Genomic DNA, 19,596 nt, shown 5'->3' on the forward strand with positions numbered 1-19,596 from the left:
GTCAGAGCCTTAAATGCTCATTTTGACACCCAACTCAATCCTCATTACGAACGATTCAAGCTTAGACAATCCAGACAAAGAGAAGGAGTCAATGGACACGTATCATGCACGTCTCGGAGAGCTAGCAAGCACATGCACTGAGGATGATCAGACCAAAGTGATGGCACAGCTCATCCAAGGCTATCGCAACAAGACATTGCAAACGCTCATACTTCAACAGCCCCGCATTTCTTTAGAAGAGATTCTGATCCTTGCTCGCTTACATAAACTATCAGATGTCCGTGCGACGGCAATGGAAACCGCCCTTAACTCGCAAACCGAGCAACCAGTTAGCGTCAAGGCGGAACGCGTCGACGCCATTCGTACACCAACTTGAGGCGGAAGAGGAAAATGGCCCACCAGAACAAGGCGACGAACCTCGTGTGGACGGTGCGGGAGAGAAGAACACCCTCCAGATAGTTGCCCAGCAAGAGGAAAATTGTGCGCAAAGTGCGGAATCCCTAATCACTTTGCAAGCGTGTGTCGAGGTGGTTCACGAGGTAGGAGTAATACCAGGAGGAAGCTGCCAACAGGCGCAGTGAGACATCTGTCACTGGAAGAACCAACAAGCTCAAGATCGACAAGAACATCCACTCGCAACCCACAGCGCTTGGATGATTCATCCACCGAAGATGACGAAGAATGCTATTTTGTGTTATTCGCAAGCGACCTCAAGAAGAGACGACGACCGCAACCGAAGTGCAACATCGAAATTGATGGGTCCCCAGTAACTGGCCTGATCGACACAGGAGCGACCGTGAATGTAATGGGGTTGCAACACTCCCTCTCACCCCGTCAAAAATAAGGATCCTAACGTACGGAAGTCAGAAATCACTTCCCCTAAAGGGAAAAATGATGTTACAGGTGAAATCAGAGACCCGAGAAGTGACCACAACTTTCCATGTCGTAGACAGGGAGGCTGACATACTAGTCGGGAGTCATACCGCTGAAGACCTTAACTTGATTGCGTTTGAGAACACTGTGAAACTCCTCCAAATGGACGACATCCTGGATCTGTTTCCGCAACTATTCAAGGGACTAGGGAGCATAAAGAAGCAACCCATGAAGCTCCATATAAACAAGGCGGTACAACCGATCGCGCTAAGGCACCGACGGATCCCTTTCCATCTCCGACTTCTAGTAGTGCAAGAACTCCTGAAATTGGAAAATCAAGGAGTCATCGAAAAGGCGACAAGGCCTACCCCCTGGGTGTCACCCATGGTGATTGCTGAAAAACCGAAGCAGCCAGGGAAAATTCAGATCTGTATTGACATGAGAATGCCCAATCAAGCCATAAAACAAGAGAGACATTTAACCACAACGGTTGATGACATTTTGGCCGACTTAAATGGCTCACAATGGTTTTTGAAGCTAGACCTAAACGCTGGCTATCACCAGTTGAAACTAGCGGAAGAAAGTAGATATATCACTACGTTTTTGACTCACCTGGGACTTCGTCGGTACAAGAGACTACATTTTGCGATATCTTCAGCAGCGAAAAATTTTCAGAATGCAGTGAGAGAAATCCTGTCAGGTCTCCAAGGCATCCTTAACGTAAGCGACGACATCCTCATCCATTCTCATTCCGCAAGATTATTATCCCTGGGCTAACAGAGGCCTTAATTCACTCGCAGGTGGCTCCTGCTGCGAACCTGGAGGGCGCGGTTATCCAGTTTAACACCTGGATCAACCGGGGAATTGAATCTACATGCAAACCTTTACCTAGCATGGTTCATAGATCGATGCCCTCTCAAACCTGCTATTCCCTGGGGCTAAAGGAATTGAAACTGGGCTGTAAGAAGTTGGAACGCCAATGGAGGGTTATCTACTGCCCATTGGCTAAATTCGAATTGTGCTCGGCTCAGAGAATCTATTATACAGCTGTCAGAAAAGCTAAAAGTGAGCACTATGCGGCTAGAATAATGAAAGCTAATAACAACAGTAAAGAAATCGTTGCTATTGTTCAAAGCTTTATGTCGCCCGGAGCGGAGCATAAGTCCATCCCTGCTTTCTTGGGGTGGTGCGAGGAGCTGTCATCATTCTTTATTGATAAAATCCAAATAATCCAAGAAAGCTTGGCCTCCTCCCTGACTCCTCCGAAGCCTCTTCCAGCACCCACCATCTGCACCCCTCCTAACCAGTTATTCTCTTAGTTTGCCTTGGTGGAGACGCCAGACATTCTTATTATTCTTAAATTACTTAAGTCAGGCTCTCCCTCGGATCCATGCCCGGCCAGAGTCTTCGCCGGGGTGGCCGATGTTGCTTGGGCGGAAGTAACGTCCATTGTAAATTGGTCATTTCAGTCGGCGAGGGTGTCAAAACAATGGAAACAGGCTAAGCTTCTTCCGTTTCTAAAAAACCGACAGCGGATCCTCTGACACCTGCTAATTACAGTCCCATATCCCTACTCCCAGCACTGGCCAAAGTCTGTGAGAAGGTGGCCTTCCGTCAACTGAATGCCTTTGTGGAAACCTCTGGAGCTTTGCAGGCTTCAGATCATCTTATAGCACAGAGTCTGCACTAGTGGAGATGACAGAGGCAATAAGGGAATGCCTGATTGTGGGCGGCAGAGCAGCTCTGATTTTATTGGACCTCTCTGCCGCCTTCGACACGTAGCCCCATCAGCTTCTGCTCTCCCGCCTGTCTGCCATCGGCCTCTCTGGTGCAGTGCTGACCTGGCTGGAATCCTTTTTGAACACCCGCCCCCAGCAGGTCTGGATGCCTCCTTTCTCATCCTCGGCCAGGGAGGTCTTGACTGGAGTTCCTCATGGTTCGACCCTGAGCCCGCTGCTTTTTAACATCTATTTGACTCCACTGATCTCCCTGGCAGAAGAGCTGGGCGCTAAAATTATGGCCTACGCCGACGACACCCAGCTTCTGTTTACCTGGAATGGCCCTGTTCTATGTATAGATATGGCACAAAGCTGCCTAGCTGCCATGTTTACACGGCTTGCACAGGCCAAACTCAAATGTAACGAGGGGAAATCAGAAATCCTACTCTACGGCCAATTTCCCCCTTTCTTTACAGAAGCCTTGTGGCCCTCTGACTTCCCCCGTCCACTCTCTGAGGGTGGCATGGCTAAGAACCTGGGAATTTGGTTTGGGGAGGATCTCAGGTTCTCGGAACACATCAAGAGACTAACGGGCGTCTGCTTTGGAACTCGTAAATCCTTAAGCAGATTTTTCCCTCTACTCCCTCAACTGGCCAAGGAAATGGTGGCTCGGGCGCTCATAATATCCCGTCTGGATTATGCTAATGCGCTTTTTCTTGGCATACCCGGATTTCTGGTCAACAAACTGCAATTAATTCAGAACGCGGCGGCCCGACTCATATTTAACATCTCTAAGTGTTCAAGTATTAGATTACACTTGGCGACCTTCACTGGCTGCCTGTGGTCCAGCGGGTGCAGTTCAAGGCTCTCATTTTAGCTCACAGAGCTTTGCATGACTCTGGTCTCTACTACATTAAGAAAAGGGTGTCTTTTTACACACCTAGAAGATCCTTACGATCTGCTTCCCATCCGCTGATCACCACCCCCCACTTTCGTCGTGCTAGGATCGGTGGCCAGTCACTTTCAGTCAAAGTAGCCTCCCTATGGAATGCCCTCCCTGTTGTGCTTCACACACCCAGGATTTCCAGAGTTTCAAGAAGCTTCTCAAAACTCATCTTTTTAACCAGGCTTATTAATTCTTGTTCCAGCCACATGCTTGCGATCACATCGCGCCAGGATACTCAAGAGTAATTGTGCGTGTTACAAACTCCATATATTATAACATATAACATATAACATTCTAAAACCATTGAGTAACACCACCAATGACTCCCAGCCACCCTCCAGCGGCTAGCAGAACATGGAGTGACACCCCTCAAGGAAAAATGCCAATTCTTCCGAAAGACGATTGATTTCTTTGGGTATGTATTCAGTGCAGAGGGTGTCAAAGTGGATCCCAGAAAGTCCCAAGCAATTCAACTTGCTCCAGCACCGACCAATGCGTCCGAAGTAAGAAGCTTTTTGGGGATGGCAACATACTGTGGCCGATTTATCCCAAAATTAGTGACGATTGCAGAGCCGCTGCGGAATCTCACAAAGAAGGAAACCCCATGGAAGTGGACCACCGAGGAAGACAAGGCTTTTAAGCAAGTAAAATTGGCCCTACTGGATAGCACAACCATGGCATACTTTGATACCCCTCGCCCCACAGAGTTGTTAGTAGATTCCAGCTCAGTAGGCCTGGGAGCCTTACTCACCCAAGAGACTGAACCAGGAACCTGGGTCCCTTTAGGGTTCGCAAGCAAAGCGCTCACCGCGACAGATGCCCGATATTCTCAAATAGAGCGAGAAGCACTTGCGATCAAATGGGCATGTGATCATTTTTACTTATACGTGCGCGGTTACCTGTTCCGTGTGGTAACAGACTATCAACCCCTGATTCGGGTATTTAAAGGAGCGGCACCACACCCACCTCCGAGGATCGAAAGGTGGGCAATCCACTTGCAACATTACCAGATGGAACTACTATGTCGCCCAGGTGCAAAGAATCCCACTGACTTCTTATCTCGTCACCAAGCAGTAGCAGCAGAAGCAGATGCCGATCAAGAAACAAAGACAGAAGAGTTCATCAACATGGTTTCGCAGTGGTCATGCCCGCGAGCACTATCGACAGATGAAGTAAAAGAACACATGGAGGGAGAGGTGTGCCTCCAGCGAGAATCTGACGCCCTGAAGAGCGGATCCTGGGATGGTTTTCTCAAGAACATCCAAGGGTGGAGTGAGCCTGACAGAACTCGCCTGGGAAAGTTTTGGAAAGTGAGAAATGAAGGTAGCTCTGCGGGAAACGGAATCATCTTAAGAGGGTCATGCATCGTGATACCGAAAAGCCTACAGGATCGGGCGACAGTGCTAGCACACGAGGGCCATCAAGGCATCAGGAGGATGAAGTCAAGAATGAGGGAAAAGGTGTGGTTCCCAGATCTTGAAGACAGCATTGAAACCATTGTACATAATTGCAGAGGCTGTCAACTCACAGGCAACTCTGAAGCTCCAGCACCTGTAATCACCGAAGATCCGGCCCCATCACCGTGGTCGTGGCTGAGCCTTGATTTGGGAAGTTTCCCTGACGGGAGAGTAACGGCTGTTCACATCGACAGCTACACCAAGTATCCGATTGTTGAGTTTTTACCATGCACATCGTTTGCCTATCTGCGACCAGTTCTGGAAAAGTCCTTTGCCCTGTCTGGCCTGCCGCACGTCATCAAGACCGACAATGGGCCCCCATTCCAGGACAGTGAATTTTTGACACGTTTAGGGGTCAAGCATCACCAAATTATCCCTCAATGGCCACAGGCCAATGGTGATGTTGAATGGTTTATGCGCACTACCAACATGATATTGCGCATAGAGATGGCAGAAAACATTGATCCTGAAGTTGCTTTGCAACAGTTCCTGAGGGAATATCGCAGCACACCCCACTGTACAAATCAACGGTCTCCATGGTCACTCATGCTAACAGGACCTCGGCGAGACATGCTCCTCATGGCTGACAGTTGGAGCCAAGAACCATACGACCCAGTGAGTACACAAGCAAGGAGACAAAAGACCAATGATAAGGCAAGCCATCGACGAAAAGCGCAACCCCGGATTGTATTGCCTGGATGCTCCGTTCTCCTACGGAATCGGTGGAGTGCAGGGAAATTTTGAACTCCCTATGAACCTGGTGTATTGACAGTGAAATCAACCAAGGGAACAGCAGTCACTGCGGAACGGAATGGCGACACAACAACAAGGAATATCTTGTGGTTCAAGAAAGTCCCAGCCACAAGCATAACACACCAAGTGGGCATTCAGTCAAGAGCTGATGAGCTGCAAAGTGAGGAGGCCGAAGGCAGTGTGGTTGGACTTCCACTTTCAAGTCCTGTGAGGTCAACGCCATCCGAAATTCTCAGCCCCGGAGCCCAAGCCAGTGGCAAAGAACCTCCAAGTCCCCGACACCTACATGATGGACACCGGCATCACTATAATCTCAGGCCGAATCCCTGACCAAGCCAAAAACTAGCGAACCTTGTATGCTAATGATCTGTTGACAATGTTTTGTTTCATATACCAATTTGCGAAGGGATGTGGCGGTCTAGTCATTCACCCGACTGGGGGAAGACCCGGAATGACACACAACACAATCTATCACTCTCTGGCCAGGCGTGGCCAGAGGGCTTAAATAAAGGGGTTGCTCGTGACTTCCGGTCCATACGAGCAACCACGAGTGTCTATGCAATCATTCCATCTGCAACTCTTTAGGCCTGTATAGCGTGCCCGAGTATATGTGGCTTTCCTCCTCCCCAGAACGCTACAGACGTCACCACCACGCAGGGGCATGACAGCGCCACTCGCTACCCCAGTGCAGGATTCTCTAGCCATGGGGAACCTCCACGCAGGCCATACACTAAACCAGGTAAAGACGCTCACGGATGCTCGAGTGCGCACCACCTCACCCCGGCTCAGCCGTTGTCACCACGAGTGATAGTGTTCCAGGCCACACCACGGGCCCCAGACCCAGATCACCAGGGTCCCCCGACGTCCACTGATAGCTGGGCCATTGACACAGCTACCAATAGATCGCGATGTCAGGTAGGATAATATAGGATATTGGTATGGCCGACGGAGCTCACTCAGAGCACGTCTGCCTTGCTGGGAGTCTTGGCTCCAACCCCTGGTTGGCCATTTTTGATGGGGTTTTCTGCTCTTTGCTCCCAGTGACCCGCTACAGCCACAAGGAGCACCAGAAGTACCTATTTAGGGCCTTCTGCTCTCTAAATTGTTAAGTGTATCTAATTGATTAACTTGACAATGCTTTTAATAGCTCAGTGAGACTGTAATTTCCTATAAGTAGCAATGGACTGTGAAGAGCTTTGGGTGTTGCCCTCATGACCCTGGTCTTAGTAGTATCCTGGGCCAGAGGCTTCCTACAGTAACACCCCTTGGTCCCGAAGGCAGTCCTGAGGATTCCAGGTAATGCTGACACTTGCAGGGTGCCTGTGAACAAGCAGTTGCCTGGGGGTATTCTCCTAAGGCACCTCCAGCTCGGACCAATCCATAAAAATACCAAAGGCACCCCCTTGATTTAGGGCCACTAACAAGACTGCTGTCAACTGTTCCCCAGGCAAAACGTGAGGAAGGAAGTATCACTAGATTTGGCGACAGAGTCCATTAAAACCAGAGATGTACTTATTTGTTATCCGTCCACTCTAGACAGGGGCTCATCAGCAAGCTTCTCCATCCTGCTTTTTCTCTGGATCCACCATTCAAAAAAATCTCTTTTCTTGAACCAAGGTGAAACGTAGATGTAGAGAGTTCTAGAAGGTGTGCATCCCTACCCAATCCAGAGATGCGTTACCACCCATCCACCCCTAACTTACAAATCATAGGAGCATTCTAGAGGATTTTTTAACCCTTCTACACAGAATTCTTGGATATTTACATGGCGATTTCCACCAAAGTGTAGAAAGACCTCTCTTGTAAGTCAGTCTCCTCTCAGCCAGAACTAATTTCCCTCCAAGTCTTAAGGTGAACCCTAGGTTCATCTGATGCCAGAGTCCTTCCTGTCTCCTTTTGTGTCTGTAAAACAACATACCTAGGCTTGTCAGAGAGAGGCAGAAAATCAGCATACGCCCCAATCCATGTTTAGTAGGCCCCATTTGTGACAGGAAAACAAGTGCACAGGGACCTGGTTGAGTCAGACTACAGGCTTCCTCACTCAGCCTATGCACATGCTTACCCACGCCATTACACATGTGCACTCACCAGCACAACCAGAGCGCCGTACCCCAGCTATGCCGCAGAAAGCTTTGGGTGAGAGGATGTGGCCTAACAGCTAGAGCGGTCGACCTAGAAAAGGGGGAGCTTGGTTCAAATCTCGGCAGGGACGCTCAACGTACTGTGATTCTCGGTAATCTCCCTGTGGCTAACAAAATAAATGTATCCATCTGCAAAGCAACTGGTGCTCATGTAAAGCGCTCTGTTACCTGCAGGTCTAATTCGCATTGTATACAACTCCGACAAAAAAGACTTCATTTATAGAGTGAGCACTAATGATTACAGCTCACAAACATTTTGACAGAGACTTACATTGGATGAGACTAGGCGGCCCAAAGAGCAAAATAGAAAAACTTTTTTTTACGGTTTTGAACCCACTCTCTTACAGTTGATAAATGACACTTGTACGTATTTCCAAATATATATGCGGTATAGGAAATAGATATTGGCATGCTATGATGCTAAGTAAACATAATATATGTTGCATATATTACACAGTTTTGTTATAAAATCACGAAGATTATGTGTTTCATATTGTGCAGCATGAGAGTTTACCTTCCTAAGGGAGTGTGACGTAACATGAGTGTAACGTGCATTTTGTTGCTTTCTGCTTGTCCCCCAGTACAGCTTTGTCAAGCTTATTTGTCGGAGCAAACTCTTCCTGGTGTGAAAAAAATCTACAAGCGCACAGAGGCGCGATGTTGCTGTGAACTTTTCAAGGACATGCGCTTGCCTGAAACTTGTGTGACACTTCCCTTACCCATGCTATGTGCATTGCACAGGGCTTTCATTACATTTTCTTGATGTGAAGAATCTTTTACCTCCACCCCAAACAACTGTGATGCAAAGGTCTAGGAGGTTTGGGTTTTACATAGAGTGTTTGTCCTGCCATATTACAGAGAGAAGATCACATTTCCACAGGTGACAACATGGGCTCTGAATTACATTTTGTGGCTTGTTTCAGTGCTTACCTTAGTGGACTCATCTTGCAGGCCTGCAGTGTGTTGTTGCCGTTGGAGTCTGCATACCAGCTCAGGTGCGCGCGCTAAGAGCTGACAGCTGCTCCACATCTGCAATCCGATTCTCAAAGCTCTCTGGATAGCTATTTTAAATCCTCTGCACTTATGTTTCCAATAATGACGTTATGAAAGGCTCTTTCTATGATGGACGTCAATTGGAGGGATCAAAAGTTTTTTATTGGTGTTTAGTTACCTCAGGGATGAAGATTTTACTTTCCTCTGAGAATATTCTCTTTCACTTCCTTCCTTCGGTGTCCTGGTTTCTGACGCAAGGTTTGCCTTCTTTTCTTCTCAGATTTGGTCATTTTTAGGTCTCGCCTACCAGCGCGCATGCGCCGCATAGGAGAGAGACCTATAGGCATCGCCTCAACTTTGGGTGCAAAAACGTGCACAAGTTGCCTTGCAAGCAATGCAACACATGCACTTCTTTGTGATTTCCTTGCGGGAGCGCTCATCACCATATGGTGGCACCATATGGTCACACGCTCCCGCAAGGGAATTGTGCATGCCCCCTCCCCCTGCTGCCGCGCAAGGCGTGCGCTTTTTTTAATGCAGATCACATTCACGGCCACGCAGCTTTACTGACGCGCGGTCAATGCTTGTTTACTTTTCTCAGGGGAGGATCGTCACAACATTGAGCCTATAACCTGAGTCTCACCCTGCATTTAATCACCTGTCACAACAGTATCCGCATGGAAGGTGTACAGGGCACGGGTACAGTCCCCACTGTGACTCTGGTGCTGATGCCGACATACGAAGAGGCAGAGAACTCAGGGACCCAGGGTAATCCGTCTGTGCAACAGGAAAACCTGGAAATACAGCAGTGTACGATGAACATGCAGCAGAGCAACTTAATCTTGCAGCGGGGTTCACAACAGGATAGTCTGGATTTGCTGCAGCAGGCAATGCCTGGCAATGTGATCGTTCAACAGGGCAGCATGGATCTGTAACAGACTACCTCTGCCACACAGCAGGGTAGCCCTGAGTTGCAGCAGGGTAGCCTGGAGCTGCTGTGGGCGACGCAGGGCACGCTCGAGTTGGCAGGGATCCGAGTATACTACATCATGGTGACCCCCGGGGACGACAAGCCAGAGGACGAGAGCGCAGACCCAATAGAAACCTAAGACCCCTGGGAAAGTACGGCCAGCCCGGAGGAATTGGATCTAGTGTTAGACGAAGAGTACAACTCCGAAGACAACAAGAACATTACCAGAAGTTGCACCTACCCGGGCTGCCCCAAGACCTACGTGCAGAGTGCTAAGCAGAGGAAGCCATGGATGTGCAAGAAGCACCGGAACAAGATGTACAAGGACATGTACAAGAAGAATGTAATGTAATGTAATGGGATTTGTAGAGCGCATGGTTACCCGGAAGCATCCCAGCGCTAACAAAAAGAACCAGATTCATAGAGGGAAGAATGTGCGACAAGGATCACTGGGGGAAAAGAAAAGTTTTGAGTAGCTTCTGGAATCGCAAATGGCATGGTTCTGAACGCAGCTTCAGGGGAAGAGAGTTCCAAAGAATCGCTGCATTCACCGAGAATCGACGGCCACCTGTGCGCGCCTTCTTCACCCTCCGAGTTTTAACCAAACATTCATGATCTGACCGGAAGGCCCTGTTGGCCCTATACGGCACAACTAGGCTCTTCAGAATAGGGGGCCCCTTGCCTTGTAGAGATCTGTGGGCAATACACAAGAATTTGAACTTTATCCTTTCATGAATTGGCAGCCAGTGGAGCGATCTAAGAGCCGGTCTCGCTGAGGCCCTGGCTGCGGTATCCGTGAGCACCCTAGCTGCGGAGTTCTGGATCTGTTGCAGTTTATTAATAATAGCTTCAGGAGCTCCCAGAAAGAGGGCATTGCTGTAATCCAGCCTGGAAAGTATCGTATCACCCCCTGAATTAAAAGCTTCCTTGATAAGGAAGGGAGAAGGGGGAGAACCTTCCGGGCTGAGCGGAGTAAACCAAAGCAGACTCCAGCCGTCTTCTTGGCCTGAGTTTTAAATGACAGATCCTGTTCAAGCCACACCCCTAAGCTTTTGATTTCTTTTTGGGGTGGGGGAGAACTCCCATACAGGGAGGCCAGATGGCATCGGGTAATGATGTCAGCTTATGTCCCAGCAACATAAGTTCCGTTTTGGAGCCATTTAGTTTAAGAGAAGACTCACTCATCCAGGCGTGTATCTTCGTCAGACAAGAACAACGATTTTCGATGTCCTGGTCTCATTGGGAGAGTGATACAACTAGTTGGGTGTCATCTGCGTAGCTGACTATTTTAATCCCGAAAGGGGCAACCACGTCCTCCAGGGGGGACATATACACGTTGTTAGAACCGGCTGTCTCTAGTTGGCAGAGGTATGCACTTCTGACAAATAGGGACACTCCTTTCCTAGTCAGGGCAAGGGGATCACACCCTTCGATAACCCCTGCTCACCCCCTTGGTAGCTTGGCAGAGCAGAACAGGCTTATCTCAGAGGCTGTGTGTTAAGCAATTATGACCATATACAGTAATACAGTGAATACACTACAAATGGACACGACACAGTAGTATTATAAAAATAAGTATTTTTATATAAGGCTTAGCACAAGACCAAATAACGTCAAGACTGTACACAATCGGAATAAATACTCTGGGAAGGAAAAAGGGATAGTTCAAAGGTAGTTTCTTCTTCAGCACAAAAAGTCTTTAGTATCAAGCAATCTTCTTCTTGGCAATACAGTTCTTAGCAACAGGGTAACCCACACGGGGGCTACACGACGTGGAGGTAAAGTTAAACCAAGGGTTCGGCGTCGACCGCGAGGAGCGCTTACGTCGAGCCCGGAGTCCCACGGATCCCCAACAACACAGTACCTTGGAAAATGAAGCACACGATGATCAGCGGCGTCGAACGATCCGGCGTCGCGCCGCCGGTGTCAAGCAGGCCTCAGCAGGCGTCGTCGATGATGCGGTTGCACAGAGGGAGCAGCGCTCACGGCGTCGGTGGGCACACGGTTGATGCGATCAGCAGCGGTGCAGACACGAGGTCCTCTGGAGCTAGAGCCGTACTCCAACTCACTGGCGTTGCTGCTGGCGTCGGTCGGGCCCGGCGTCCGGTCGTCGTGATCGCTGGTTCTTTCAGAGGCGCTGGATTCACACTTCCAGCAAATAGCACTTTAGCAGATGAAGTCCTTTAGCCCTGTGACTTCAGCAGGAGACTGGCACTCTTCCAGTCCTTGGAGATTTTCTTAGCAAGCGTGAGAGTACACACACAGTTCCTCTCTCCTGGTTCCTTGGCAAAAATAAAGAAGCACTGCAGGATTCCCCCAACAACAGCACTCTGGCAGAAGGGGTAGGCAGTCCTTAGATCAGCAGGCCTCTTGTCCTTGGTTACAGGGTTCCTTGTCAGAAGTGATCTGATTTCTTAGTTCAGGGGCCCTCCTCTTATACCCCTTTCCGTCTTTGATCCCTTTGTCTATGCCGGGGGTTTCCCAACATCCTGGGTCTGTGGTGGGTGGAGCTAGGCAGTAGCACCTGGCCTATTCATTGAGCAGGGCTGGGTCCTCAGACGCCCAGCAGGAGGTGGAGCCAGCATTGACACTGGCAGGAGCAGAGCTATCGCCCTCCTGGCAGGAGGTGGGGCTAGGATCGTCCATGGCAGGCACAGAGCCATCAGTCTCGTAGCAGGAGGTGGAGCCGGCATTGTATCAGGCAAGGCAGGCTATCAACAACTACTCTCCCCCTACCCTTAACGTAAATGTCCCACTCATCCCACACTGACTCATCCAGACCTATGGAGCCACCCAGCTCCTGTCACACACACGCAAGACCAGCAGAAACCAGATATGGTTAGACAAGAAAATAGACACTTTCTAAAAGTGCTATTTTCAAACCCAGAGTCCAAAAACCATCCACACCAACGGATGCGTAATTAAACCCCGAGTTCAGGGATACCAAACTCGACATTGCACCGTGCTCCCCGAGCCAGCTAGGATCATAGCATTAATAATCCCGGAGGCCCATTCTAATCAATCGAGAGCAGGCTACCTCGCAATAGTGAAGAACGAAGATGGCGGTACTTCACTATCAGGACATGCCAACTTGGTCAGGCGTGTCCTACCTTAGACGTACAATGCACCCTGCCCGTGGGCCTACCATAGGGGTGACTAACATGAAGTCAAGGGAAGGTTGGAGGGGCTGGCAAGTAGGTATACCTGCGCAGCCTGCGTGACAGTACAAGACTGCACGTGGGTCTCGCAATGACCGACCCGTAGACATTCTTTTACGAGGCCGCTCCGGTGGGTGGCACAACACGTGCTGCAAGCCCACGAGCGGCATTTGTATTTACAAGCCCCGGCACGCCTGGTGCACTAGACTAGGGACTGACAGTAAACCAAAAATAGGCCAAACATGGATACCATAGATACATCAATTTAAAATCGGGAGCACTTGCGCTATGGCACTGATCAGCAGTGACACGGCGCCCAAAGCATATACCAACAAAACATTGTAAAACAGTAGAGGCAAACAGAAAAAATGGAGGAGAGACTCAAGCCAATGATGTCAGGTCTAACACGTGTCCCCGCCAGCTGAAATGTGGGGAGAACTACCCTTGACCTAGGGAGTCCTCATCACTAAGGCGGAAAAATCTGGACAGACCATCAGCATTGGCGTGATCTGTACCAGGGCGGTGTTCCACCGTAAAGTCTATCCCCTGTAGGGAAATGGACCACCTCAACAGTTTTGGATTCTCACCCCTCATCTGCATCAACCATCTGAGGGGCCTGTGGTCTGTCTGAACCCGGAAGTGAGTCCCAAACAGGTAGGGTCTTAGCTTCTTCAGCGCCCAGACCACAGCAAATGCTTCTCTCTCTATCGCACTCCACCTCGTTTCCCTGGGAAGTAACCTCCTACTGATGAAGGCTACAGGTAAGTCTCGGCCCTCTTCATTCACCTTAGCTAGAACAGCCCCTACGCCATGCTCTGAAGCGTCCGTCTGAACAATGAATTCTTTCGAAAAGTCGGGTGCCTGGAGAATGGGTGCTGTACACATTGCAGTTTTCAGGGTGTCAAAGGCCGTTTGACAGGCATCAGTCCAGATCACATTTCGCGGCTGCTTCCTGGAAGTCAAGGGGTGCACAATGTTACCATAATCCTTGACAAACCTCCTGTAGTAACCCGTGAGACCTAAGAAGGCTCTCACCTGAGTTTGGGTTTTGGGCGGTGCCCAAGCCAGGATGGTATCAATCTTGGGTTGCAGGGGGGCCACCTTACCGCTCCCTACTTGGTGCCCCAAGTACACCACAGAACCCTGCCCAATCTGGCACTTACTGGCTTTGATTGTGAGGCCTGCTCCGCGCAGGGCCAACAACACTTCCTGGAGGTGGCGCAAGTGTTCCTCCCAGCTGGTGCTGAACACTGCGATGTCGTCCAGGTAGGCGGCACTGAAATCCTCCAGTCCAGCCAAGACCTGGTTGACCAACCGCTGGAAGGTGGCAGGGGCATTCTTCATCCCAAAGGGCATCACCCGGAACTGGTATAGCCCCTCTGGTGTGGAGAATGCTGACCTCTCTTTTGCCCCATCAGTCAAGGCGATCTGCCAGTACCCAGACGTTAAATCAAACGTACTAAGGTACCGGGCAGCCCCCAACCGATCGATGAGCTCATCAGCTCTGGGGATGGGGTGCGCATCAGTCTTCGTGACTGAATTGAGCCCTCGGTAGTCCACGCAGAACCGGAGTTCCGGTGAAGCACCAGGCGCTGCAGCCTTCGGGACCAAGACCACTGGGCTGGCCCAAGGACTGCTAGAGGACTCAATCACCCCTAACGCGAACATTTTGGAGACCTCCTCCTTAATGTACGCTCTGACCTTGTCAGTCACCCTGTAAGCCTTGTGCTTTACAGGAGGGCTGTCTCCGGTGTCAACGTCATGGACACACCAATGAGTGACACCCGGAACCAAGGAAAACAGATCCGGGAATTGTCCCAGCAGGTGGCGACAGTCCTGTTTCTGTTCAAGAGTCAGTGTGTCAGAGAGGACCACACCATCCACTGACCCGTCTTGCTCTTTAGCACACAGGAGGTCAGGGAGAGGCTCACTCTCCTCCTCCATTCCATCATCTGTAGCTAGGAGCATGCCCACTTCGTACCTTTCTAAGTGGGGCTTCAAACGGTTGACATGCTGGACCCGCAAGGGGTTCCTGGGAGATTTCAAGTCCACCAGGTAGGTGACATCGCTCTTCTTCTCCACAACCTTAAACGGTCCAGTCCACCTGTCCTTGAGCGCACAAGGTTCCACAGGGGACATGACCCACACTTCCTGACCAGGCTGAAACTCTACCAGAGTGGCATCCGGTCGTACCATCGCTTCATCTCCTCCTGGCTGACCTCCCCCTCGGCTCAGTCTACAGACCCGAGGCAACGACGGAGAGTGCGTGGCCTCCTTCCTACCTGAGCAGTTGCCAGGCGAGGTGAGGTTTTCTCTCCCTTCATTTAGGGAGAAGATACACCTTTTTCCTTTGAATCCATGGGACATTGGTCGTTATTCACGATAAGTATGTGTTGCGGTAGCTCATCATGGTCCTGAAGAAAGCCGTTAAAGGCTGAAACATGTCGACCAAGTAACACTCATGACAGATAGCAAAACATTTTTTCCATGCTATCAGCATACTGCTTTTAATGATGCCAATTTGATGGTCAAACCCAATAAAGTTACCTTATGTCATCAAACTAGGCATTTTTAACCACTAGGAGCACTTTTCCTTTATTTTCTGCACTGCAACCTTTTCCTTTTGCCCTATCTGCTCACAACCTGTCTTCTGTGGGTTGGATGCTTCGACCTTAAGGGTCCATGATCAGGCAACCTCAGACTCCGGCTGAGGATGAGCCTATAGGACACCTTCTCTCCCACTACCCAGATGACGATATTCCGCTTTTGAGTGGGCTGATGGGTACTGTTTTCTAGTCTCAAAGACTCTGTATCTTCTCCTTTTCATCTTCTCTCTGACATAATATTGTCTTCTCGTAAGATCAACTGTGTGGTCTGCATGCATCTTTGGACACCATTTGGGTCCATTTCCCTTACCTAGACTGAGAGTACCTCCTGTGTTTTTTCGGCCTCCAGATTTGCCTGAGCAAGTTCTCTGAAGCGCCGAGTCTGGTTCCGAAAGGCCAGCATGTAGCTGTATACATCCTGGGAAGGTTTCCTGGGAGATTGCTCCCAGCCTTCCTTGACCAGACTCAAAGGTCCTCTTACCGGGTGACCGTATAAGAGCTCAAAGGGGCTGAACCCTAGAGACTTCTGCGGCACCTCACCGTAAGCAAACAACAGGCATGGCAAGAGGACGTCCCATTTCCGCCTCATTGGTTCTTCAAGACCCATAATCATGCCTTTCAGGGTCCGGTTGAATCTCTCAACCAGCCCATTTCCTTGAGGGTGGTAAGGAGTGGTGAACTTGTAGGTTACCCCACACTCCTTCCACAGAGACTTCATATAGTTCGAAATGAAGTTGGTGCCTCGGTCGGACACCACCTCTCTGGGGAACCCCATCCGGGAGAAAACACCCATCAGTGCCCGTCCCACCACGGGGGCCGTCACTGTTCTGAGAGGGATGGCTTCCGGGTACCTCGTGGCATGGTCCACCAAGACCAGGATGAACCTGTTGCCCAGGGCTGTCTTGGGGTCCAGGGGCCCAACAATGTCAATACCCACCCGGTCAAAGGGGGTACTGAAAGGAAAAGGTTGGAGGGGAGCCTTTTGCTTCCTTCCGCTTTTCCCACTTGCCTGGCAAGTGCGACAAGTCTTGCAATGGATGTCTACATCCCTGCGCATCTGAGGCCAATAAAAATGGGTGACAAGCCTGTCATAGGTCTTGTCCTGCCCCAGATGTCCAGCTAACGGAATGTCATGAGCCAAACCCAGTAGGAAGGCTCTGAAGCGCTGGGGTACCACCAGCACACGGGCTGACCCAGGCTCAGCAGCCTTAGGCTCGCTATACAGGAGGTCGTTCTCCCAGTACACAAAATGTGACCCTGACTGATCACCTGAGGATTGGGCTGAGGCCTGGTGCCTCATGCCCACAAGAGAAGGGCACACTTTCTGTTCCGCACAGAATTCCTCCCTGGAGGGACCACCATCCTGCTGCCAATGGGTCAGCTTGGGCAGATCTCCCAGTTCGGCAATTTGTTCCCCTGTGGGCTCCAGGGCATCCCCCTCAGGGTCTACCTCCTCCTGGACCACGGGAACTACGGGGGCCGGTTTCCCGCGCCTCCTGCCTCTTCTCTTCACAGCTGGGTCCTGGGCCGTACTTTCAGGCTCCGGGACCCCATCAACACCCTTACTCACTGTCATCGAACGAGTGGTTGCACACACCCACTCTGGCACACCCAACATTTTCAAGTGCGCCGCTCTCTCCACCTTAGCCCAAGGGGAGTCTTCTAAATCATTGCCCAGGAGACAATCGACAGGCATGGCGGGCCTCACAGCAACCTGAAGAGTACCTGAAACTCCCCCCCCATTCAAAGGAAACCTGAGCTACCTCACACTCTTTCTGGGAGTTGTCGGCAGCTATCACGGGGTAGAATGCGTGGGGAACCACCTGCTCTCTGGACACCAAGTGACACTTGACAGCTGTCACACTCGCTCCGGTGTCTCTGAGAGCTTCCACTCTATGGCCATTAATGGTCACCCACTGCCTATATTTACTAGTGTTACTAGGCAGAGGGGGTGGAGGGACCATTTGCATGTTTCCTAGCGAGACCAGGGACATTTCTGCGGGACCCCTCCCACCATGGACAACTATCTCCTCCCCTCCCAAGGCTACACTCGCCAACTGACGGGGGGGGTGCACGTGGCGGTGCATTCGAATCCTTTTTGGGACACTGGGGGTCATAAAACCGGTGTCCCACCTGCCCACAACCGTAGCAGGTTAGGGGGCCCCTATGAATAGGTTTACCCGTCGGGGCCCCTGGCTTCTTCTCAGGGGGAGGCTGGGAACCTTTCCCTTGGTTCCCTTGGGGATTACTTTGGGGCCCTTTCTGAGGCTCCTTCTGTTTACCCTTGTCCCCGCCACTCTTCTGCTGGGGACCCTGCCCACCTTTGGCTGAGTCTCCCACTGGACCCTTGTGGACCCTGGTACTGACCCAGCGGTCCGCCTCCTCAGCAAGTTTTCTAGGGTTAGATATCTTGCTATCAATCAGGTGCTGGCGCAGCTCTGGAAAACAGTTATTAGACAAGTGCTCCCAAGCAAACAAATCATAAAGAGCTTCATAACTTTCCACTTTGCTGCCCTTTACCCAACCATCCATGGCTCTGCAAAAATAAGACACATATTCCACCCACGTCGTACCAGGCAACTTCTTACATTCTCTAAAAGCTTGTCTGTACTTCTCGGGGGTTAAGCCATATCGCAACATTAAAGCATCTTTCATATGAGCATACGACATCCTATCTGCAACAGGCATGTCTAGCAGGGTATCTCTTCCCTCATTCACAAAGCGACCCCACAACCCCGCTCCCCAATTCTTCTCAGGGACCTGGTGGGCCAACAATGCTAACTCATATGCTTTAAACCATTGACCAATATCTTCATTCCTATTGTAATCTTTGATCACATCTTTCGGGAAGTAAAACTTACTTTCTGCAGGCTCGGATGGAATGCTGCCACCAGAGGGATTCAACTCTAACTTCTTAGCTTGGATATCCAGTTCCCTCAACCTGGCTTCACGCTCCAAAGCTAACTTCTCTCGTTCAAACTCCAACTTTTTGATCTCTAAATCAGCTTCCCTTCTACCTCTTGCATTTTCTAACTCCAACTGCCCATTTATTTTTAGCCTTGCCATCTCCATGTTGTAAGCTCGGTCTTTCGCCCTTTCTTCTCTTTCTTCAGGGGAAAGACCTTTGGAGGAAACACTGCTTCCGGGAGAGGGTACAGGTCCATTTAACTGGCACCTCCTCATCCCCTTCCTCTGTGGGTACCACCACCACATCAGAGGGATTTCTGGACTCCCACCAGGCCTGTAATGCTTTATAAAAATCATCTTTTCTTGAGAGGCCTGTGGTAGGAACTTTAAACTGGTCGCAAAAGTGTTTCAGCTCATCTTCCTTGTATTTCTTAAGCTTGTTCCTCTCGAACTCCTCCACAACAACGATAGCAGGAGCAGTGACTCCGTTGTCACTCATGGTTAAAACTGGCAGTGTTCAAAGAAAAATCAAGTTTCAGGAAGCGGAGAACAAAAATAGGATCCTTCCGAATCAGATTGTGACCGTTATGGTCTGCTTTCACTACGTAGCGCACACTAATCACTGTACATGGGTCATAAATGCAAGGTCCAAAATCCTCACCGCTGCATCCAATGTTAGAACCGGCTGTCTCTAGTTGGCAGAGGTATGCACTTCTGACAAATAGGGACACTCCTTTTCTAGTCAGGGCAAGGGGATCACACCCTTCGATAACCCCTGCTCACCCCCTTGGTAGCTTGGCAGAGCAGAACAGGCTTATCTCAGAGGCTGTGTGTTAAGCAATTATGACCATATACAGTAATACAGTGAATACACTACAAATGGACACGACACAGTAGTATTATAAAAATAAGTATTTTTATATAAGGCTTAGCACAAGACCAAATAACGTCAAGACTGTACACAATCGGAATAAATACTCTGGGAAGGAAAAAGGGATAGTTCAAAGGTAGTTTCTTCTTCAGCACAAAAAGTCTTTAGTATCAAGCAATCTTCTTCTTGGCAATACAGTTCTT

At 50.0% G+C, this 19,596-nt stretch overlaps 1 pseudogene; it reads left to right on the top strand.

Annotated features, from left to right (window-relative positions):
• Positions 1-9,558: 9,558 nt before the first annotated feature.
• LOC147727474 (uncharacterized) lies at positions 9,559-10,203 on the top strand (annotated as a pseudogene).
• Positions 10,204-19,596: the final 9,393 nt, after the last annotated feature.

This window comes from Lissotriton vulgaris, chromosome 3_1 (genome assembly GCF_964263255.1).
Source record: "Lissotriton vulgaris chromosome 3_1, aLisVul1.2, whole genome shotgun sequence".
Classification (NCBI taxonomy): Eukaryota; Metazoa; Chordata; class Amphibia; order Caudata; family Salamandridae; genus Lissotriton; species Lissotriton vulgaris.